This window comes from Camelus dromedarius, chromosome 21 (genome assembly GCF_036321535.1).
Source record: "Camelus dromedarius isolate mCamDro1 chromosome 21, mCamDro1.pat, whole genome shotgun sequence".
NCBI classification, from domain to species: domain Eukaryota; kingdom Metazoa; phylum Chordata; class Mammalia; order Artiodactyla; family Camelidae; genus Camelus; species Camelus dromedarius.
This window is the reverse complement of record NC_087456.1, coordinates 16,284,532-16,305,991: the sequence shown is the minus strand read 5'-3', so window position 1 is coordinate 16,305,991 and position 21,460 is coordinate 16,284,532. Positions and strand designations below refer to the sequence as shown.

Here is a 21,460-nt window from a genome sequence, read left to right as displayed (position 1 = left end):
ATTCCATTACAGAAAAGAATTCTAAGTTTCTTGATAAAATTTCACTTGTCCATTTTAAATGGACTGAATCAAGATTTTTTTTAAGTACTCAAATATAGACAAATGAGTATATAATTCCCTTCAAAGTAGGCTGATAACTAGAATTTGTGCAGTTTACAAAACATTTTCACATGAATATGCTTTTCCCGGAAGGCCTCTTACTAGCCACACTTGAGGAAATTCTGCATAGTGCCGAGAACAAGGTATCTCATTCCTACAGCCGAGAAGACAGGAAAGATGCTATTATATGCCTTGTATGGATGAGGTAGACAAGGCCCAGGTACTTTGTGAGGTTTTTTCCAACTGCAATTCAAGATGGCCTGTCAGGGCCCGTGCACCCTGCTGGCTCTCCTTCCTTCATGGAGTTACCCCCCAAAAAGAAAACAACCCAGTCCTTGTCTTACCTGAAAGACAAGATTACAGATGGGAAATGGAGTGTGTTGTGTAGAGAAAGATTTTAAAGGATTTACTTAGGAAAAGAAAAGTACACCGCCAAGAACGGGAGGCGGGCTAATGCAAGGGGGGAAAGCAGCTGTCTTTGTTTCGCTTTCTCTTGTACCCTCGCTTAGAGACGGTCTTTTGATTGACTGATGGCTCTTGCCTGCGGAATGCTTAGTCATGCTTGTTTCCTTTGCCCATGGTGTACACAGAGAAACCCATGGGGAGGGGGCCTAAACCACAATGTTAATTATATTACAATGGGCATTGGGTCACGTCTAGTTAAGTTCTTTTTGCTACCACGTAGTTATGGCGGTTGGGTTCTAACCGGTTTCTTGCTGGCACTCGTTTAGAAGTAAAGTCCCTTTACGCTGGAGGTGGGCATATTGCCATCTTCAGGAACATCCTCCCTCTCCTCCACCTGTCTGCCCAGTGCCCTCACTTAACTCACTACCTAACAGGAGCAGCCTTGATGAGCATGTGCAATGCCAAAGAACCTCAAAGCCTTGGGAAATTTCTCTTTTGCTATAGAAAATATCCTCAAGACATGTAGAGCCAAATTCAGCTACAATTATCTGTAGATGACTCTCAACCAGTTCTAAAAATTCAAGCGCATACATTTGTCATCAATTTGTCACTGGATCTCTCATGACAGTGTATAAAGTAAAACTAAAATGTCTTGAGTCATAATAACATCACTGAGATAAAAACAGAGCCTCACAAGGAAATTCCTTTGATCAGGATGCTTTCAATATATTCATACAACCGAAACATCCCCAGGTATTTGCTGCCTCAAGGGCTAATAGAAAGCAGGAAAATGAGGAAGGTCACCTTTACTGGTACTTAAATGCCCAGACCAAGTAGAATCAGTTATATATCATCTTACCTCCAAAATGGACTTCAGCTGGCTTAATAATACAATACATAGAACATAACAATAGCCTATAATAAAGTAAAAATAGGAGAGATGGAAGTCTGAGAAGATATGTCCCCACATGCATATTCCTGGCTCTCCTCTCCCTCAGGGCTTTGCCACAGCAACTCAAATATTTAGACATCAAATAAAGAATGAGAGTGTATATGTGTCTCATTTTAATTCTTTTTCTTTTGAGGGAAGATGGACAGGTGTCACCTGAAAAAGAAAAAGCACAACCTAAACGTTGAACGTTACATTTTATTCAGCGGACTTTCTGAGGACTCGAGCCCGAGAGACAGCCTCTCAGATCACTCTGAGGTGCTGCTCTGAAGACGCAGGGGAGGAGCCAGGATACATAGGAGTTTTTGCAACGAAGACCAGATAGTCGGAACATCAAAAGATTACTGTTAATTAAAGAAAACCAGATATATCAAGTTAAGGAATTGAGTGCTTTTCTATGTATGGAAAGGTGCAAATGTCTGGGGCCCAATATCCTTGGTGTGCCACACCTGGGATAGAGCTTACATCCTACAAATGGGGGCTTGGTTGAGGAAGAGAGACCCTGTCCTCTCCACACTGTTAGTCTAGAATAGGACTTACGCAATCAGCAGCAGCCGGCGGGAAGAAGTAATGCTGGCAGCCTGCTGATCCAGGGTGAGAAGACAGCCCCTCCATCAGGGAGCCTGAAGAGGGTGCCTGCCTGGTCAGAGCTCCTGCGGAGCTTCCAGGAGGTGGGGATGGAAAGAATGGGCTGTGGCTCAAAGGCCACAGACTCTCACTGTTCTTACAAAGATTTAGTAGATTTTCTGGAATGAATGATTTTCCACTTGCTGGATATCCTTAGAAGATATTCTAGAAACAGCAAGTGATTGTTTTTATACAATTTTCTCCAGTTAAATGGCTATGAGTTAGGAAGAGAGTTCATTCTGGAAGTCAGCTTCCCAAGCTCAAGTATTTTGGTAAATACTTGCAGAAGAGGATTTCAAAACACCTGCATGAGATAGGTATTCTACATATGCATTTAACTCATTAAATTTAATTATTTGGGACTCAGCTCCACCCACTTACAATGTGAGTATTGTTTCTCTTATTTCACAGAGAAGGACACAGATTCAAAAGTTATGATAAATTCTTAGAGCCACAATATTAGCAGCTTGGGGCTGGAACAGATATACAGATCTGATACCAAAATCTGTGCTCCATAACCGTGCCAGGCTGCCTAATCCAGATTCGATGGAGCCAGTGAGGAACACAAAATGAACCAATACATAGCCTGAGATTGGAATCTGACCCTGTGTTTCTACGTCTATCACCAAACTTTTTGTAATCTCTGAATATGATAATAATGTGAAAATAACACAGCAATGTGAAAATAAAATGGCAACATCTATTGATCACTAAGTACTAAGCATGGGGCAAAGAGTTATCTCACGAAATTCTTACCTACAAAGTAGGTACTGTTATCCTGGGGTTATGGTACTGGCCCCAAAGCACAGAGCTAGCAAATGCAGAAGGCAGGATCCAGACTGGAAAGGCCATCAGGCCAGGGTCACACCGCCTTCCCACACAGAATGACTGCTGACTGTGGTCCAGGTCATGTACGACGACTACAAACACAGTACGGAGACTTACTTCTTTGAGGAATGGTTTAAACGATCCATCATTCTTCTTTTAGTTTTTCATTTCAGAGCTAGTTGTTTAACTATAAAAGATGGCTCTTTCATGAACAATTTCGTCATTATCCAGCATTTCATTCATGTAATTCACTGAGATTTTGCTTGTTATCATTTAAGGCCTTGACCTCAGTTTTTTCTTTTCACTGAAACTGGCCAATTCTGTTTACCAATTTGCCCAGGACAATATTTTACATTAAATCATCAACGAGTAAACTTGTGATATCTGTTCACAGATTATATAGGATCTTGTCTAACAAAGCAATGGCAGAGACCTTCTTTAATCAAAACTTCCCCTCAGGAGTAATCAGATTTCCTTATTGAATGTGGGTTATGGTAACCAGTTTTGGGTCAAACACCAGTCCAGACATTATTGGGAAGGTATGTTTTTATGTGACTAGCATTTAATCAGTAGACTCGGAGAAAAACAGATTACTCTCCTTAATGTCGATAGGCCTCATCCAATCAACTGAGGGCAACACGAAAAAAGACTATGGATAGGAAGGAATTCTGTCTCCAAGACACTTTCAGACCCAAGGTTGTAATATCAACAACTTCCAGAAGTTCCAGCCTGCCGTGAGCCAATTCTTTAAAATCAGTCTCTCTCTCTTTCTACACGCACAAACACACACACAAACCCTACTGGTTCTGTTTTCTGGAGAACGCTGTCTAATATAGAGAGAAAGGAGAAGAGAAAATTGAGGTAGAGAAGCAGGGAGATTTCTGAGATACTTTCCTGTCTTTTTTTTTTTTTAATTGAAGTATAGTTGGTTTACAATGTTGTGTTAATTTCTGGTGTACAGCATAGTAATTTAGTTGTGTATATATATATAAAATATATATATATCCCTTTTCATGTTCTTTATGGGCTATTACAAAGTTTTTAATATAGTTTCCTGTGCTATACAGTAGGACATTGTTGTTCATCTATTTTATGTGTAGTAGTGTGTATCTGCAAATCCCAAACTCCTACATTATTCCTCCACCCCTCCCCCTTTCCTCCTGGTAACCACAAGTTTGTTTTCTCTGTCTGTGAGTCTGTTTCTGCTTTGTAAATAAATTCGTTTATGTCCCTTTTTAAGATTACACATATACGTTACATCATATGGTATTTTTCTTTCTCTTTCTGGCTTACTTCACTTAATATTACAATCTCCAGGTCCACCTATGTTGCTGTAAATGGCATTATTTTATTTTTATGGCTGAGTAGTATTCCATTGTGTGTGATATATATCACAACTTCTTTACTGAGATACTTTTCTATGCTCACCCATGATTGCAAATCTCCATTCTGGAAGTAAGGGCATATGTGTGGGAAGCTCAGGGCTTCCTACCTCGACTCTAATTTTGCATGTGGACACTCAATAGTTTCTTATAACAAAACCCTTCACCCTTTTTCATCTTGAAACAGTTTCCTGCTATCTTCCTTTCTCTTATATTTCCACAGTCCTAAATCCTATTCAAAAGAGGAGGTGCTAAGCTAATCACATAATTTGGTACTTAACAGAATTAAACATCCAGAATTACCAAAATAAAATTTAGAAATTCAACATGAAATTAAAGTACACTATTATATTAGTTTATTTTTCCTTTACACTTGAAAATAAAAATTGAACTAATGATTGGTTTCTTGCGATGAAACATACTAAGCACTTCATAAGCTTATTCTGAGAACAAATATTATATATTAAAGGAAAATAATTTCTCACATTTTATGAGTCTCTATCATCAATAAGTTCTCCTTTGTCTCTTGGTCAATTTAGGCTGAAAATGCAAGAAAAGAATAGGAGATGAGATAAATGATAAGCAGTTATACTATCTGAAGCAAAATATGATCTGAAAATAATAAACATATTTTAATTAATTTTTAATTATCAATTCTAATATACTCCAATCAGAAGTTTATTTTTAATCTATAAATAGATATGGTTGAATAGGTTATAGTTAATTTTTATTAAGTTAATACTATTATACTGACACAGATAAAATATATTAAATAACCAACTAAAATTTTTAGATCTTAAGTAATTCTTTTTTTTCAATAATTTCTTTGTCAGTCAGATTAAACTGAGAAAACAAGACACTAGTTAATTTTATATTCACATCAAATGTGTTTGTCAATGATTTAAGTGTCAATCATTAGTTGAAAATAATTCTCAAGAAAAGGTGCAAAAACTATGTCAAAAAATTAAACAGAGATGGCATGTGACCATCTTCACTAGTGCTCTCCACAACAGACCGCAAATGAACAGATCCAGAGATTATTTCTACAGAAGTGCAAGACTTTCTACTAACATTTTCTACTAAATAAAAGTGAGGAGGCGAAAGGGTATCACTTATTTGCTATCATTTTTGTCTAAAATGAAGAATGGTAGCCTAACACAAAATTAAAGATCAAATTTGGGAAAGAGATTACATTACTATTTTCAAATTACTTAAAATAACATAGGGAATCCATCACATAAAATATGTATGGCAGCGACTTTCTCATTTTTTGACCACTAAGCATTCTAGGAATTTATGTATTACTACACACACACACACACACACAGACACACACACTTAACATGAAGTTTTCAAAAATACTCTTACTTCATGCAATGTTCTCTAATATTTTCATTATATTAAGTCTATTGATTTCATGCTTCACTAATGGTCTGTGACACACAGTTTGAAAATCACTGAGCTACAAGACAAAAAGTTAAAAGATCAATTTAAAAAAGATGGAGCTAGTGAGAGTAGAAGTTGTCATTTTATAATCATTCCCATTTGGGTCAAACTTGTGGCCATTTGGAGAAATCAGAAGACAAGATAGAAAAGGACAAATTGATTACAAAAAATTAGAACTGCACGTGAAATCAAACCCATGGTCATCTGAGTACGTTAAGCTTTCTCTATCATATGTCGGGAAAGAAAGTTTTCCCTATCATTGTAGGTTCTCTTGGCTGGTGTCAACTGAAGAAAAGTGCACACATGAGAACAGTGAGTTTCAGTTTTATTTGGGGACCTTAATAAGGACCATAGCCTGGGAGACAGCCTCTCAGATAGCTCTGAGGAATTGCTCCAGAAGAGATAAGGAAGGAGCCAGGAGATAGATAGATAGATAGATTTTTTTTTTTTTTTTTTTTGGCTGGGAAAAACATACAGTTGTTGTCAGTGAGAAAAGTTTGTCTCGTCAGTTTTGCCAGAAAGAATTCAGAAATGAGACATGGAAGTCAAGAAAGCAAAGCAAGGAATTATTAAGGGATGGATAGTACACTCTCAAGGAAGGAGTGGGAAGACCCAGGTGGGTAGCTGCCCGGAGTTTCTTTGGCAAGCTCATTATATGGGTGTAAAAATGAATAGGCGGAATATTCATTGGCAGGGAGGTTGTCTTTCCTTACCTTCATTCCAGCTCCACCTTCCTGGGGTGGGGGGTGGGGAGGGACTTTTTGTTCTTATTTAGTCTTGATCAGGATGAGGTCATAATGAACAAAAGGTTGCATTCAGTTGGGGTTATAATGAGAAAAAGGTCAAATTCAAATGATAGAGATTCCTGTCTCATCCCACCTTTCTTTGCCCCCAGGACATTTATCAACCCAGAATATATGGTTTCTCATCAGTTGGGGTTTTCCTGTTTTTCTTGGTCTGTCCAAGGACCCTCGCTGTTCACAAGATGTATGGTTCTCTGCCATTTGGCCTGTGTCCCCCTTTCTCTGCTCATATCTAGCTACCTGCCTGCTCTAACATAGTCAAGCATGAAAAAGATTACTGCTAATCACAAAGAACAGCCATCTCAAGTTAATGATTTAATGCTTTTCTTTGTATGAGAAGATGCAAGAATAAGGTGTTATTGAAATTCTTCCCTAGATATGCATCTTAACTATCTGGGAGCCCATATATCCAAAGCACAGAATGCTTCTGGGTTTTTCTATCCTGAATTTCCCTCAGGATTGATCCTTATAGAACTGGAATGATGGTCTAAGAATTAAGTTGACATGAGGCAGATTAACAGGGGAAAATCAAACAAAAGTTTAATAGCACGTATCCATAGGAGAGACCTAGGAAAACGGAGTCATTCCCCAAATGGCCAAAAGTCTCACCTTAAATATTACCATCAGCTAAAAACAAAAGACAGTTTGGGGGTAGTGGTTCGGGACTTCAAAGGGAGGAAGGCAATTCACTTGGAGATGAAAAGCAAATGTTTGGTTAAAAAAATGTTTGCTGGGCCATGTGGAGACAATGGGACACAGAGAGGAATCCTAACAGACTTTGCCAGGTTCCACTCTGTCTACACACCTAGTTCATACTATAGTTACCTATGGTGATAGCTCCCTTCCTAGAACGGATCAGCTACCTACATTCTTTACACACTTAGGGGAAAGGGCAAAGTTTCTTCCTGAGTCTTTTGGGACATGATTGTTTTCAGCTCAAAGTAATCTGCATGCCAAAGAGACATTTTCAGGTGGCAAGTTTTGCTCCCCTACAGCTACTTAAAACACAATAGTCCAGCTTGGGCTGGTTAATGTTTCACAACTTCAAGGCAGTCTTTATGCAAAGGTCTGTGCAGTATCTGCAAAGCCATAATCTGGTGTCATGCTGCCACTCTTTGCCAGGATTTTCAGAGTTTAACAAGAATCATTTGAGCTGGCAGCAGAGGGATTTTTCCCCTTTCCTTTTTGTGCTTTAGATTGTTTATATAAACTTACTGGTTGATGGTTAGCCATATTAAAAAATAGAATAAATGTTCTACAATTTTACTTTGAAAAGGTTCCAACATGAACATATTGTCTTATAAAATCTGCTCTGGGCTGCTTAGCATGAAAATGGTTTGCTTCCAGAAGCAATCCTGGAACCACATAAAGTTTGTTTAAGAGAAAACAACAAAGCACCACAACATACCACTTTCAGGAAGGACATTCTTCTACTTGCCTTAGCATGTTTTTTTATTTGTTTGTTTGTTTGTTGTAAAATACAGAGATTAAGGTTGAAATTAGAAGAAAATTCCTGGATTATTTTAGAAGAATCACATAGATGATTTATGAAATTAAAAAACACTAGAATATCTTACAGAGTGTGTGTTCCATTCCTGTTTCTGCCACTAAAATTAGCTACATAATTTTAGGCAAAAGATTAATTTGTTAACATATACAAAATACTTAGCACATTGCCTTCAATAATTAGCAGGGACTAAATAAATACCCTCTGAAACTCTTGGACATCAAGCTGTTGAAATTCTTAAAGAGATATAACACATAATAATGTTTAACTGAATAATACATCAACTGCTATTTTATCACATTTCAACATTGTATGTAGATAAAGCACGTACTTACAGCTTTTCAAAAAGCATAAAAGCCCCTAAATTGTGGTGAGTGGAATGAAGTGAGTTTCACTTGTTCATAATGATTCCTTGTGATGTGTGCTAAAACAGCTCGTGCTTCACTGCATGACAATTTTGGCTGAAAAATACTTTAATCCAATGTGGTGGAAGACTGATTCTTACCTAAGGAACAAAACACAAAAACAGACACTCTTACCAAACCTAATGGAATAGCAGAGAATACTTTAAAATGTCCTAATATCTATCACTTTTACATGATTTTGAAGCTAAGAAGATTTGTGTATTCAAACTGTAATCAGCTTTGATAAACAGTCAAATGAGAGATCAAAGAAAGCACATTAGTGTGCACATTTCAACTCTTGATGTAGAGTCAACAATTTAATGAACTGAACAGATTTTCCTTTGTATGGCAATCTTAGAAACAAAAACATTCTGAAAACTTGGGGAGTAATTCAGTTTTCTAGGAACACTGAGATACCATTTTCCAGAATGCTGCTTGTATAAACACACCATCAACATTTGTTTTCACAATTCTTTCAAACCTACTTACAATATTAACTTAGTGACAAATGCAAGATTTGATTTCTTTAGTTAGTGAGAAAGAAATCTACCAAATTAAAATAAAATGTAATTAAGTTAGTGAAAGTTAAGATATCTTTTAGGAGTAAAGTAACTCTGCCATTCATTTAGGGAGTACCCAAGCTAATTGCATGCAGTGACCAAAACCTTACACCAACTGTGTTTTTCAGTTTGAGTAAAAACTTGCCATCTGTTTCATATGCATAGCTTTTCAAGTAAAAGCTGAAGCTGACATAGAAACAGATTATTTTTTAAACCATGTAAATATCTTATTGCTAATTATTTTACTCCTTGACCTATTTTTTTCAGAAATATAAAAAGTATTTTCAGTTAATTGCTAATAGTACAGAGGACTCTGGGACTAGTTTTGAAAACCAGTGTTATTTTTAGCAGCAGTTTCCTATATATGTGTAATCTGTTATTGACCTCCTCCTTGAATTATTTTCAAGGTGTACTGCAGGTCAGCAACTACAATGGCTCCTGACCAGTTCTTGTAGAATCAAGCAGCAAGTGACATTCCTTAGTTGGCACATTTAACCTTCACATTATTAATTTAAAATTACTCCTCCATCTTCATATGTATGAGGAAAAGTTATTTGAGTTATGAGTTTGCAGATTTACCTCAAATAACAGTAGAGTAACTGCTGCCACCATCACCCAGCTATAGTATGTTCAGCATTTTGTAATAGAATCAAAAGGAAACATAGCCCTAAAAGCACCTGTTCAAGTTCAAATACACATGACTTTTATCCAAATGCCTAAACGCAGTTAGAAGTAGTCCAGTCCTCAGCTCAAAAATCAGTCATTAAAACCCATCACTGAACCTGTAGGGGTACTTGCCATCAATGCAAACTACAGTCTTAAAGAAACATGAGAAAGACATTTCAGACCAAACTAAAATGACTTGAGAATAGTGCTCCCAGTCTCAGCCTATGTTGCCAAATTTCCATTCCGACATAAAGAAGCCAGTAACGCAAGATATAGGAAAAAGGATTGCACCCTTATAATCCCCTTTCCTGATACAGTAAGAATGATGCCTCATATAGATCAGAAATGATTTTTGGAACTTCATTCATTTATTAGACAGTAAAGGCACATATACACTCTGTCAGATGCTACTCCCAGAAATAAGTCTACTCCTGGCCTTAACCAATCAGTCTAATAACTTTAACAAGCTGTATCAGAAAATACTAATAGAGTGGGTCCTTCTTTTTATTGACATAAAAATTAAGATAACCTTTAGAATGAGAACAATCCAAATTCTAAAGCACAAGCCCTTTGTTAGTTAGCTAGTCCTCCAAAAGCTCACTGATCGCCTCGGTTTTATTTATCAGAGATGGGCCATTTATTAGCTTAATGCCCTTAGGCAAGTTACTTCACTTGCCTGAGCCTTGGTTTGCTCATTGGGAGAAGGAAGGATAAACAGCTACACTTCAAGATTGTTCTAAGGATTCGAAATAATTATGTAATGTACCAAAACAGAGCTTGGCCATTTAGCAGAAGTGCAATAATTACAGCTAACATCATAATTACAGGAATTACAGACCAACAACAAATTGATCAGAAAAATCAAATTAGAAGTAATTGGGACTAAAGAGAGCTCTAAGAATAATTAGCTGACAGGAAGGAAAGAGTCAAGAAAACTACACAGATACAAAAACTCTGAAACAGCTGACTGGGGCCACCAGCCTCACTTCAACAGCTGTTGGGGGCATCACCAACAGTTTCATAGGCTGTAATAATTATGTGTCTGAAGATGACATTAAGCTATTCAAAACAGATTAAACTTTTATTCCATGTGTTAAAAGACCGATAAGCACATAATTGACTTTGGAAAGATTCCTATCAAAAGTGATGCGGCATTACAAATTTAACATTATATATGTCTAAACGTTAACTGCAAAATTCTATTAACAAGCTTCTGCTATACTCTGCGCTTAAAGGAATCTCAAATTTCAGAGCAGTTTTTTCCAGTAAGTACTGAAAAAGATATATTTCAAATGAATTAATACTTGTTACATTAATATAAATTAATATTTGAAAGATTTCAGTGCAATGGCCTAAGATATAATCAGGTCCTTAACAGCTGAAACAAGATAAAGTTTTGGTCTCCATCGCTGCTAAATGTCTTTATATCTGCCAAAGAAACACAAACCTGTGCCACGGAGATCTCTCTTCACTTGACTTTTCTCCATACATTTGAAAGGCAGTAAAAGTGAAAAACATCTGTTCCTTCTTGCAGAGCTGACAACCCTCATTCTATGGTTTAAAAGTAAAAGATGTTCATGGAAGCTTATAGGGCTAATGATCAACTTCTTTATAGGCAGCTGGCAAATAATAATCCAAAGACATGGAAAGACATGCAAAAAAGGCCAGAAAACAATTTCCCTAAGCTAGTGGTCCCAGGCTTCTGGGAATTTCCAAGATACCCATAAAATAGTAGAGGATGGGCAAGAACCAAATGTGTTGCCAGATGACAGGAAAACAAACAACAGCTGAGAAACGGGTCTGTGCCCATCTGGCTTTGCTCTACCACCATAAGAACAGTCTCCACGAGAGATGCCCAGAGAAAATCTGCTTCACTGTGACCAGCAATCACACTTCCTCCATCCCAAGGAAGGCCAGTTGTTCCACAACTAAAGGAATCCACCTTATTAAAAATAGAAACTGGAAAATCTCGGAAGTGAAGGCCTTAAATTAGGTAATATTTTTTAAAACAACTTTTACTCTATATGTTCTCAGACTTAAATCAGTAAATTCAGCCTCTATTTCTGGCTCTGACTCTGAATGAATCAACTGACTTTGAGAAAGCTTCATCTCTTTATTTACTTTCATTTGCCCACCCGTTACAAGATTAGGTTAAACCTACCAATTTTTTTTTGGAAAAAAAGAGTGGATGAAACAAATACATGGAAACTGTTACACAAATATCTACTGGTCACTGACCAATTATGCAACCATCAAATATAAAGTAGGTGATGCCCGTATTCAGACCACTAACTCTGCACTTTTACCCTGCACAGTAAAAAGTTCTGCCTGGAGAGGTCAGCAAAATCCAGGCACCTCCTGAAAAGGAATCCTGTAAGAGTACCAAATTTCAAATTTGGAAATACTCAGCAAATTAAAATGTAATGCAAGTTCCAAGAATACACTTTTTTTTCTTTTTTTAGAAAAAGAAAGCCTCAACCTATTTATGGTCCTATGATCTTCAGAACTCTACCAATCCTCCTGTGAAGTCCCTCTTCCTTCACCCCCACCCCTATCCCGTCAAGGAGACAAGTCACTGCATCTTTGATGCTCCCAGAGCGCAGTGTGGCTGCCTATTGTGTAGATCTATACCCACGTATATATACATATATATTTATTAAATAAATGAAATGAATATATTTCCAAAGTCTAATGCTCCTAGGAAGAGCAACCATTAATATTAATGAATAACAGTCTTAATTATGGTGACATTTTCATTTTTATAAAAATAATATACAAATGAATGTTACCTGTCCAAAGAAGAAAAACATGCTTTTTCACCAACATTAAATTCACAAAAATTAACTGAAGCACTTTACAATCTTCTTCCTGAAAAAAATGGTCTTTTGGGGGGGTTTATGTTTGGCTGCTGTGTTTTCACAATTTATTTAATAAGTATTAGAATAAACATTCCTTTTCACTTAAATCACTCAGTAAAAGGACGGGAGGAGAAGTAAACAAGAGAAGAAGCAGGTAAAATGAATAGACTACTTAAGTGTAGGAATTTATAAATGTAAAAGGTAGCCTACAAATGAAAATTAAAATATGGTCAAGTTAACTACCACAATATCAATATTTAGCCAACTATGAAGTAGCCATGCTCATTAAGAAACATCATGTAAGTACTATTTTATAGATGTCCTATTTATTAAAGCAATAGAACATAACATTTTAAGCTTTTCAATGTAATTTGAAATGTTTAGTCATTCAAATGTTTATCACAAACCTACCCGTGTTATTTTTTTCCTACTTTTTAAATTCTTACACTCTATATTTTATTTAATAATCAACAATATAAGTTAGTCAACAGGAAACAGACACTTTACCAGTGAGCGCTTAAGGCAAAGCCTTGGGACCTACAGGCCCGTAAGCAAGGATAAACTCATCACATCACTTGACGTTTACCAGAGAGCTGACCCTCCGGCCTGTGTTGCAGCACCTGTCAGTCCATACCTGCTGAGAACAGGTACCCGTTGGTCTCGCGTGCCCTTGGTCTTCTTTCTCATCTTCACTATCTCCAAGCTACACAGTTTTGATGGGGCCATGAAACCAGGTGCGAATTAGCCCTAATGTTCTATTTCATTATTTATTAATTTTCTAATAGCACATATCAGGTTTGGTCGCGTCAGTAAACAGGAGTGACCATTTGTGGCATTTGTGTCAGAGCAGTCCTAGAATAGATGGTTTGTCTTGTTATTTTTAATTCCATGAGATGACAAAGGAATGATGGCTTAGCGAACAGTGCAAGAAAGGAATTTATTGGCCAGGCGTGACCCTGGATGTAGAGAAGATACTTGGGAGAAATGGATAGAGCAGGTCTTTCTTGAGACGAGTTAGGACAGACATGACTGTTCCCTTTTAAGAGCCTGTCAGGAAATAGCAACTTCACTATTCAGGTGAGCAGGAAGTAAAAGGCTTCCCTATGAAGCACGGACCTGCCAAAAGCAGGCGGTGGCTGGTCAGAAGCCGGAGGCGGCCGCCCCACAGCACACGTGCTGGGCCCCTCCTGCCCCCGCGGCAGGGTCTCCCTGAGCCGCAGGAAGGAGGAGACCGAGGCTCTGAGGTCCAACGTGCCTTCGTCTCGCCCGGCTCCCGGCCACCGCCGCCCTCTTTGTGCCTCCGCGTCGCGTCCCCGCCGCCTCGGTGCTGGGCATCGCCTGTGCCCTTCTGCGGCTTCGCGTCCGGGTTCCCTGTGCTGCGGTGGCCCGCCCGGGCGCTCAGGCCTCTGCTGCGCTGGGACCGGGGCAAGTCTGACCGCGGGCGAACCGCTGAAAGAAAGGAGACCGCGCACCTGCCGCGCTACGTCCGCCGCGCCGCGGCTGTGCCCGCCCTGGAACCCGCACGCTCTTGCCGCGCCGCCAATGGCACAGTCCCTCAGTCCCACTCGGGTCTCGAGGCCCCGCCCCCTGTCCTGCCCGAGGCCCCGCCCCAGGCCCCGCCCCTTCTCTCCCTAATTTCCGCGGCGGGAAATGAATGCCTCTCCCTGGCCACAGAGCTCCGCAGCTGGGAGACACATCCCCCCCCAAAAAAAGAAAATTTAAACGAGGGGGAAAAATGGAAGCCAATTTTCAGTTTAGAGGTACGATAACATCATGGCCATATGCACTACCCCCTCCAACCTGCCCGCAGAAGCATGGCTCTTCAGTAAGTATTTGTAGAATGGAATGTTCTTTCCTTTAATAATGGATCACGTTGAACACTGCAATATGCTTGACATAGGGTTTAGGAAGGGTTACTACACATAATGCTGCGTTTATGTTTCATGGAGACCATGCATCTCCATGAGAGAACAGTAGCTGTCATTTCAAAAGTTCATTATTCGAACTTTTTTTCACAAAATGGCGAGGTGGGGGAATCAGAAAATAATAAGAGATTAGGGTTGATTAAAATGCTAACCTCCAAAATTCTGTGTTGACCATATAAGTCAAACAGCATTTGTATTCAAAGTGTGCATATACTATGCACCACCCAGAGCTCCCAGGAGGTCAAACTCAATGATATTTAACATGCCCTTATTGCTGCCTATGGAAAAAGATAAAAAGGAAACATCCTTGGCACAAACACAAAAAATCAGATTTTAATGCTATAAACTACCACTTTCCCAAGGAAATCCTTAAAGGCAAATTTTGTCCTCGCCTTTAGTATAAAAGTTTGCAAGTGTTCACTATAACAGAATCTCTTAACATAACATAAAAATTTTCCTCTTTGTAAATGTTATCCCTACATCAACTGAAAAAAAATACACAACCTAAAAGTTGAGAATTATGTTTATTTGGCAGACTTTCTGAGTGACACAGGAAAATGGGGAGCGAGAAGATGGCCATGTCCCAGGTCTCAGGTGCGTCCCTGGGACGCACCTGGCCAAGTGAGGGTCCTTGGCTTCATACAGGAAATAATTCAAGAGCAAGCCATAGTAGTGTAAAAACAGATTTATTCAGAGAGACGCACACTCTATAGACCGAGTGTAGACCATCTCAGAAGGCCAGAGAGGCCACAAGGCATGGGGTGGGTGATTATTTAAGTAGATACACACTCCATAGGTAGAGTGCAGTCTTTCTCACCCAAAAGGGAGGGTGCCACAAGGTGTGGGGATTGTTAGTTTTTCTAAGCTTGGTTATTTCGTATGCTAACGAGTGGGAGGATTATTCCAACTACTTTGGGGAAGGGACTGGGATGCCCAGGAATTGGGCCACCATTCACTTTTTGACCTTTATGTTCAGCCTCAGAACTGCCATGGAGCCTGTGGGTGTGTCATTTGCCATGCTAATGTATCACAGTGAGCATATAATGAAGATCAAGGTGTACTGGAAGTCAAATCTCCTGCCTCTTTGAGCCTCAAAGTCTACTGGGAGTTGACTTTTCTGCCATCTTCGTGCTAAATGTTGTGTCATTCCTTTAGTGGCTGTGTCCTGCCCCCTTTCTTCCTGTCTCATGAGGATTTTAATGGCCTGCTCCGAAAAGGTAAATGAGGAACCAGGATATATAGGAGTTTTTGCAACAAAGACCAGGTAGTGGGAACATTATACGTTTACTGTTAATTAAAGAAACTAGATATCTCAAGTTAAAGAATTTAGCACTCTTCTATGTATGGGAAGATTCAAGAGTCTGGGCTCACAAACCATTCCTTTGATATGCACCTTAGCTATCGAGAGCCAGTATCCTGTTTCCATCCTCAGTTCCCTCAGGGCTCACTGCCTAGGTGACTACAGTGGCTGATGGCTTGATAGCCACAGCATCCTTTGTTTGATATGGGAGGCGGCATTCTTAGTCCACAGTTATTTTATTTACTTAGGAAATTTAGTTACCTATTCTTAACAGCATTAAAATCATTTTTAAACATCATTGGTATCTAAAGAAGCTCCAAGTAGTAAATTAAAATAAGACTAAAGTGATGTTAATCAATTATATTATAAGTTTTCAAGCTAGAAGTTAATTGTTAACCACTTTGAAAATCCAGAAAAGATATCCGACAAGTTAGTAACCAAGTAGGACCCTGCGGGGCTTTTCTGGGACAGACTCCCTCCCCCATCTCCTCTGCTGTACCTCCTCTGGAAGTGCCCAGATAGTATCTCATGCATGTTTCCTGAGTTTTTCAAATGCTAAAAACCACTACCGAAAGGAAAAAATTAACTACTTGATGATCATGAGCATGTAGCCCCTAGACCTTCTGGCACCTAAGGGTTGATAATATTAACAGCTGTATTCCCTCAGCATCCATCAGAGAAGTGTGCATAAGGTGATCATATACCCTGGGAAGCCACGCCCTCACCTGGCTTTTAAAAATGATTTGCTCAAACTTTTCAAGGAGCTTGGGGCTTTTTGGGCACAAGCCATTGGCTCAGCAATAAACCTTTCTCTGCCCCAAACTCTTACATTTTCGTTTGTTCAGCCTCACTGTGGGTCGGGCACACCAACTTGCATTTGGTAACAGAAGGAAAGAAAAGAGGGAAGTTGGGAGGGAAGACTGCTGGTTTTTTCACATCCTTCAAATGTGAAATAATAGATGATAGTTGTGTGCAAGGTCACAGTTGCCAAACTCTTTTACATGCAATGTCTTATTTGAAATTTGCAAGGGTATCAAATGTACGTAGGAACTCTCAACCCAATTTAATGAGTAAACGCAGACCAAGAGATTTTTCCGAGATCACATAAAAGCAAAGGCAATATTTGAACTTACAAATTTAGATTCCAAATTCTTTATAACAAGCAACACTACATAGTTTATTCTTTCAGGGACTAGTCAGGGCATCATGAAACTGCAAAGATTTGCAGAGCATTTCTTGGTATTTAGTAGTCCCAAGTATGCCCAGGACATGGCCTAAGCTTAACTCCATTTGATCAAGAAATAATATCATCTGTATTTTGCAAAAACACATTTAACAAATAATTAGAGGTCCTACCTTTTGCCTAGCCACATACTAGGTGCCAGGAAACAGAAGAGAAATACGCAAATGTGGCCAGCCCCTGTGTTCAAGGATCTAATCAAGTATAATTATTGGTAAAAAAGTCTTCAGTATTGGCATCCCCAAAGAGTCACAAATGTTACTGAACTCAGGTTCGACTGCTCACTGCTCAAAAGTCAATAATCTAGAGGCAAGTGATGGTAGAAAGGAAAGATGCTTTCATCAGAAGCACCACGACCTTCAGGGAAGGCAGACTCACATCCCAAGACTAACTCCAGAGATTCTGTTCAGCAATGACAGTTTTTAAAGGGCAAAAAGGGGGAGGAATCTTGGGGAATCATTGAGGCAGGAGGTTGAGTTCTGCATCTTTCTCCATTGCGTGCAGACTGGCTGACTCTCTTTTCAGATGTTATTGTGCCCATGTGATCTGCCTGCAGGACTGCTAAGGGAGCTGTAAGGGGTAGAGAGCCAGTTACTCTTTAACAACTTAATTCTTCATTCCTCCTTGTAGGAAAAACATCAACAGGTTAAGCAAGGCATGGCGTGCATTCAGGAGAGCATAGGTCAGGAGTTAGGTTAAATTGCCTAGTGACCTTATTCCTATACTTAGGTTCTTTCAAGGTTAAAGGGGAACAGAAATGGGCAAACAGGAAGGGGGCAAAAGAGCGGCTTTCACAAACACTGTATATAAAGTAAAAATGCAGTGCTACCCATTTTCCAACGGAAGGAATTGGATACGGACTTTAAAAAATAATATAAGAAAAAAATAGATTGGAAAACTTAAAGCAAATGTTCGACTCCAGTTCATAATATGCATATGTGGTTGTAATTGGAATAAATATACTGATCTCTGCATCTTACTTAAAATGCATCAAATAAATAAGATGACTTAATAGATGGATACATGGGCAGATATATAACAAAGCAAGTATAGTAAAATTTAATTGTAAAGTTTAGGTAATGGATAGGTAGGTGTCAATGTAAAATTCTTTCAACTTTCCTGTATGTTTGAAATTTTTCAGGCTAAAAGGTTGGATAAGAAAGTGGGTTGCAAGGATGTATGATCAGCTTCTTTGAAATTAACATCATAATGGCTAGTGGCACTCAGCAAACACTAAATGGCACTCTCTCCACTTTGGCCTGTTTATATGAATTACATGTCATTTCTTTTCTCTCTTTCTTCTCTATCACTCCCTCAGTTGACGATACTGAAATGTCTTTGTACCTGTTTTTAAAAATTCTCTCTGCTTAGCCTTAATGGAATGTTCAAGACTCTCTAATAAAACAACATCAGATTGCATTTTAATTATCCAGTTCATTTTTTTTTTTTTCTGCATCAAGTGAATGACCTTTTAAAAGACAACTCTACCCTGACATCAACTGCTAAGACTGCCTCCCAAATCTACCTCGCGGTCCTGACCTCGCTCCTATGCTCCAGACCCCTGAACCCACTTCCTAGAGCACCTTCCTACCACTCTGCTTCCACTCAAAGCCACATACCTGAAACTGAGCTCACTGTCTCTTGCTTGTCTCATCCTCCTTTATTTTTTCCATTCAGTAAAAGCAGCACAGTATCTCCTGTTGTCCAATCCAGTCTTGTTGCTGACTCCTCCCTCACCCCCAGCCCCACTTTGATCATTTTAAGTGTAGTAGATTGATCACTATTTACATTAATCCTGTGATTGAAGCCTTTTGTAGGTATGTTAGTTTATGATGAATTTCCAAATAACTGCTATGTTTCAGCATCATATCGTTATATATTTTCCCACATAACAGTGCCGGGTGGATGTTCAGGTGGGAACTACTGTGCTCTTTGACATGGTCACTAGGGAGCCCAGAGTCTTCCTCACATGGCGTGTCCACCCCTAGGACTTCATCCATATCTGCACCCATCAGCATAAGGGGAAAGAACGTAAAGAAATGAATGTGGCAGGATTTAATCAGCCAGTCTAGAATGTCACACATCAGTACTCTCCTCTTCCCGTTGGCAACCATGTGCTCATATGCTGCAAGCAGGGCTGAAGAATGGATTTTGGGGATGATTAAAGTTCTCTGCAACAATGAGCTACTCATTTGGACTTACTGCTTTTCAGATCTTTGTTGAATTTACCAGATGCCAAGCACTGTGCTAGGAGCTGGATGGAGAACTGATTGAGCAGCATGTTGGCCTGGGAGATGCTCCCAATTTAGGAAGGAGACTAGACATTAAGTACCTGCCATCCTAAGAGAAAAAGGATAAAGTAAAAGTAAAGTAAAAAAGAGCTCCGGCAGCAAATAATTCCAGACTTGGAAGCTACCTGGAACTCAGCAACTGAACTCCATTTTCAGACATAATCAAGATATGGTTGGTGGAGGAGGGTGACCACAGGAACTGTAGAATTAGATTATTTATGTACAAGATATGAGGGGATACTCTGCAGGCATTAAAGTCATATAATCAAAAATATTAAAGAACAGGGATAGTTATCCACACTAAACGAGAAGTGAATTGGAGTACAGGGTGAGCCCTTTTTGGAATGACTCCAGGTATAAATTTAAATGAGAATATACAAATATGTCGAATGATAGTTTTCCAATTTTCAATAAAACCAAAGTTTTTTGTTTTGTTTTTTTTTTTTTGTCAGAAGGATTCCGTAAGTATGCTTTGTTGTGATGTACTGTTTTCTCTAAACCAGACACGCAGGGCTGTGATGCAGTTCAGTTATCCCAGCACCTCCCCCGCCCCCTCCCTGGGAGGCAGCGACCCCCCTCTCTATGCTCTATCTTGGAAACCAAGTCCTGACTAGGATACTTAAAAAATACTCCCGGAAGCACTGCACTTGGAAAGAGGCCTGTTTTTTCATACTGCAACATGATAAGAGAACGACTCCCACTAGAGTCACCACAAACACACTGAATCTTACAGACAAATTTGGTCTAACAGCAAGCTTGGGATAATGTCTGATGTCAGCAACAGCTGAGAGAACCAGAGGGCCCTGCAGCACTCATGCCACTTCTCATTCGGCCACCAGAGGGCACTGCGTGGCTGTTTATGACAATGACATTGCCCCACATCACAAGTTTTACTTTACAAGTTGGCCTTCTTCACATCATGTTTTATAACCTTACAGGATTTCATTAAGAAATATTTATCTGATTTTATCCTTCTGGTTTAGCTGAGAGCTAATTAAAATCTCCTACAAGAAATAAATAGAGGGTAATCCACTGACGGGAGAGTATTCCTTGTGGCACACTAAAATTAGTGTCCAACCTGTTTCATCTCTGTCCCTTCTCTTCTCCCTCCATCCATACATAAACACCTATTTTTGTAAAATATCTTTGGGCCTTAAAGGTGACCTGCCATCCCTTTGCTCTTGTAGGAGACAGCCCCTGCGCTCTGACTCTGGAATGCCCACTCTGCCAAAGCAGCCCCTTCCACCCCATCCCTACCAACAGGGCCACCAGGCATATGGGATTCAGATGTCTAAAAATATGTATTTCCAGCATAGCTAGTCCTCGTTCCTGACAAATTAGTAGAAAATAGTGTGGTTTATTTGTCCTGCTTCCTGGAATGAGAAGACTTGACGGCAAAGAAATTATACACAGCAAAGTTCTGCTGCAAATGACAAAGAATAATCTACACAGTGTGACTACCGAGAGGTCTTTCTCTTACATTTTATCACTATCATTTAAAAATACGGAACTTCAGGTAAAGCTACCTCTGCTTGGTAGAAATGGCTAGAATGAGAAAGTTGTATCATTTGCTTGTTTGCTTTTTAAAAGGCCTTTTAACTTAAAAAGAACCTCAGAAACCAAATGGTCATCTTTTTGAATCTCATATGTGAGGCAGCTAAGGCCAGAGAAATGATGAGTGTTGTCCATGGTTTTTCATGGCCACCAGTATCTTGAGACCCTTGATAGTATCTTATTCCACTTCGTGTCTCCAGATTCCAGGCCAGCGCTTGTTAAATGCTAGATTTTCTATAAATCTCATTAAGCAGATTTTAATAATGGCTTGAGATTTCTTCACTACTAGTTATAGGTTCACCTTTGGTTTTGTATGAACCACGTCAAACTAAAATTTCTTGAGCACAGTCATTTGAGACCCTTTTCTGACACTGCTCAGTGAGAGGATTTGCACTGACAGTTCTCAATAGCTTTCTGGGTCCTTTCTGAGGAGCAGCCTCTAAAACCATCTTGGTTGAGTGTGGAGCAGCCCAGACTAGTATTAGTTACCAATTAATGGAAGGAACGAAGCCAGCTCTTCTGCCCACCTCATAACACCAGCAGAGACTCAAGTTGCATTTACCCATCGCCAGAATGGCTGAACCCAGAGGGTTCTAAGGCTTCCTTTTCCTCTGGG

General features: G+C 39.3%; 1 long non-coding RNA gene across 1 annotated transcript; it reads right to left on the bottom strand.

Moving 5' to 3' along the window:
- Positions 1–4,670: 4,670 nt before the first annotated feature.
- LOC135318753 (uncharacterized) lies at positions 4,671–14,013 on the bottom strand. Its single transcript, XR_010377074.1, has 3 exons — positions 13,169–14,013; positions 11,124–11,227; positions 4,671–4,830 (listed from the first exon to the last, which is right to left on the bottom strand). It is a non-coding gene; the product is annotated as an uncharacterized LOC135318753 (long non-coding RNA).
- Positions 14,014–21,460: the final 7,447 nt, after the last annotated feature.